Source organism: Gossypium arboreum, chromosome 2, assembly GCF_025698485.1.
Source record: "Gossypium arboreum isolate Shixiya-1 chromosome 2, ASM2569848v2, whole genome shotgun sequence".
In the NCBI taxonomy this organism is placed as follows: Eukaryota; Viridiplantae; Streptophyta; class Magnoliopsida; order Malvales; family Malvaceae; genus Gossypium; species Gossypium arboreum.
Window position 1 is genome coordinate 86,989,302 of NC_069071.1, and position 3,823 is coordinate 86,993,124.

General features: G+C 33.2%; 1 non-coding gene across 1 annotated transcript; it reads right to left on the reverse strand.

Annotated features, from left to right (window-relative positions):
* Positions 1-2,961: 2,961 nt before the first annotated feature.
* On the reverse strand, positions 2,962-3,068 carry LOC128290041 (small nucleolar RNA R71). Its single transcript, XR_008279682.1, has one exon. It is a non-coding gene; the product is annotated as a small nucleolar RNA R71 (small nucleolar RNA).
* Between the last annotated feature and the right edge of the window lie 755 nt (positions 3,069-3,823).

Here is a 3,823-nt window from a genome sequence, read left to right on the forward strand (position 1 = left end):
CAAATAATTCCAACCCAGCGCGCACTTTTTGAATTGAAATTACATTAACTATAAGGGAGGATTGTGACTATCCCATATACCGAAAAGATAACAAATACCATGTTTGAAAAGTTTTAGTACAGGTTCATATCTCACGATTTTTTATAGGAATGATAATTGGGCTAAGGCTAAATGGGGTTTAGTTGAGCATGAAATTAATCATAATCAATTGGTGTTTAAATGTGGATTTGAGTGTAATAGTGATGGGTGAAAATGAGAAATGGCTTGCAAAGCAATTATACCAAAAGAAAGAAAAAAGAAAGAAATTGGCAGTAAGCTTTGCCAAGCTACAAACGAGTGGAAATGAATAAGGAAAAATATATTCAATTCAACTTCCTGTGTAAATTCTAGTATGTCTGTCCAAGCCACTTATACAAGTATTTATACAATTTTCAAGTGTTATATTTAGCATGAATCAACCAACTAATATCAACATGACTCCTCTAAGATTATGCCAACTAAAACCAGAATTTTCCTATTTATAGAATTTGACAATTTCAAAAATCTGATTTGACCAACCACTAATTCTGTGATTTTTCTAATTCAGCCCATGTTCTTGCTTTTTGTTCTGATTTATTCCATTCTGCTTGGTTTTGAATTTTTGCACTCCAATTTCATCCCTGATAAGATCTAAGAAAGAAATCATAAGTTTAGTAGTATTTTATTAAAAAATTAACCAAAAATAGATATATTAAAATCATAAAATTAACTTGCTATCACCTCGCCATATCAGCGAGATCTATCCTTACTTCTCATCTTTGCTTCCTTTCATACACTGATAACTCTTAAAAGGAGTTATATTTTAGGACTCTAGATAGAACTAATTGTCTGTAATTAGATAAATACATCTTCATTTTTAAGATAATTTTAGAACATTGCATAATAAAAGCTTGGATTGCACTATAATGATAATCATTTATTACTTTTATTACTTGGGAAAGGAAAAGTTGTGGTTGTGGTTAGACATATGTGTAGGTAGAAGAAGAGGATAAAAAGGATGCAAAAGGAAAATAAGGGAAGTGAAACATTACCGTAGCAAATGGTGAGATTGATTATTAACACAATTACCATGGCAATTCCAAGAAGATGGCTTAGTACTCTATCCACGTCACTCTCAGCCAGCTGGACGTGTACCAGAAAAACCATCCTGAAAAAGAGGAGAAACAAATGTATGCTGAAAAAGATGGACCTACCCAATAAAAGAAGAAGAGAGAAGAAGAAGAAGAAAAAAGAAGAGAATTTGTGTGAGAAGAAAATTGGTGACAATGGTTTTTCTCTCTATTGGAGAATTCCAGAGAAAGAAAGGGTAGTAGCTTAAGAAAGTAGAATACAAACATGAAGAAGGGGGAGAGATAGCTATCCTGGATTCACGTATAATCTAAAGATCAAAGAGAAGCTAGATGTGGAGAGAATTCTTTCATTTCTACCTTTATTTTCCTGATTTCTGTGATTCAAACTTATTTGAGAATGTTGATGAATGATTTTATTTTGATGTTAACTTTTCCACCCATGAACTAAATCCTTTTTGGGTTGGAGTTATTTCGGTGAATGTTTTATTATCTTTAATGCCCGTGATTTGAGATTGTCTATGTCACTGTTTCATTCGATTTATACTTATTTTAAATACATGCATGCTAGCTCTAGACATAGTTGATTGTGTGTTGTGTTCTTAGGTGTATTTTTAATTCTGAAAAGGTTAAATATACTAGATCTTAAATCGTTTGATGCAAGCGAATACTCAATAGAATATTCGTACACTCTAGACATAGATGTTGCGAGTTGTACAGATAAGAACGTTCATTGTAGCTATAAATCTAGAGTTCTGTAGATATACAGTAACTTAGATTTCTAGCTTAAGATTTAGCTATCAAAAGAGGCAGGTTACAGTAGCGACTCTCTAAGCAGTTGATTAGACAATATTTTTCCATGGCATTATTTTAATATGAACATTTCATTTGAATAATTCCAGCTCGATTCATTCAATAATAGAAATACTCTTGCTTTCTATATAATTTGCCACAACATTTTATTTGCCATATCAATTCTTTGTTTTTAGCATTTGATTTCATTAATTCATTATATAAACATCTTATTTAACTTGAGAGTATTTCCTGCTATTTAATATAGTCAAATGGATTATAATAACTTACTCAATTTCTTACCAATTTTCGATCCCTATAAAGGCGATACTTACTTATTACTCTATTACTTGAATGACGTGTACACTTGCACAATTGCATTAGTTATTTACACGCAACAAGTTTTTGACACCATTGGTAGGGATCGACAATATTGGTGAAAAGTTGATTTGTTATTATTCCTTTTTTTAGAGTTAATTAGTATTTTATTTTATTTTCCAGGTTTGTATTAGTGCATGAGAAGAAGTATTCAAGAGGATACATGACATTGTTTTGATCCTGAAATTGAAAAGACATTAAGGCAAAGAAGAAAAGTGTTAAGAGAAATGGAGAGAATTAGAAATGATCCAATCAGAGAAGATCCAGTACTTTGGAATCAAAGGAATACTGATATTCCTCGAATCATAGATGACAAAGGCAGATCCATCAGAGAACATATAGTGCCTATTTTGGAAATCTAAATCCAGGAATTGTTAGGCCACATATTCAAGCTCAACACTTTAAATTAAAACCATTAATGGTTCAAATGCTACAAACGATAGGGCAGTTTAGTGGTTTACTTACTGAAGATCCAAGATTGCACTTGAGACTTTTTCTTGAAGTCTGTGACTCATTTAGGCAGCAGGGTGTCCCTAAAGATGCCCTTAGATTAAAATTGTTCCCTTATTTATTGCGAGATCGTGCCAGATCATGGTTGAATGCATTACCATCAGGTACGGTGGCATCTTGAAATGAACTGTGTCAAAGATTTCTGCTTAGGTGCAATCCTCCCAACATGAATGCCAAGTTTAGGAACGACATTACATCATTTAGACAATCGGAAGATGAAACATTATATGAAACATGAGAGTGTTTCAAGGAACTAATTAGAAAATGTTTGATACATGGTTTTCAGTATTAGACACAAATAGAAATGTTCTACAATGGATTAAATGCTCATACGCGAATGATGGTGGATGCATCTGCTAATGGGACGTTGCTTGACAAATCCTATAATGAAGCATACGAAATTCTAGAAAGAATAGTAAACAATGATTATCAGTAACCCACTACCAATATTGGTACTGGTAGAAGAGTTGTTAGAGCAATGGAACTTGATGCGATTACATCTTTAACAGATCAGGTATCATCTTTAACAAATATGATTAAAACTGTAACAACCTTTACTGTGACAGCCTTAAAACGTGTGATGACTAATTTCACTAGAAAGGACGTAGTAGTAAACTTTAAAAGTATGATGGGGAAATGTGTGATGACTAATTAAAGCATGCATGCAAAACAATGGACTTGCATGTCAAATTTCCCCCCACAATAGCTAGTGGCCGGCCATGACAAGGAATTATGGGCAAAATCATGTCATGAAACATGTTTGGTAAGTGGGTTATGTTGGAATAAATAAAATAAGGAGTATGGAAAAAAAATGTGTGTGTGAAGGCTTCTCTCCCTCCCCATTGCCGTGTAGGTAGGAAAGAAAACAAAAATATTTTGTTCATCCATTTCACTCTCTTTTTGGCCGAAAATACTAAGGATAAGGAAGAGTTTAGCTTCATGCTTGGTTTGGAAGAGGATTAGGAAGGGGTTTGGCTATACTTGCATCAAGATTAAGCTCAAGAGCAAAGGGGAGCTAAATCCGATAAAGGGAAGGA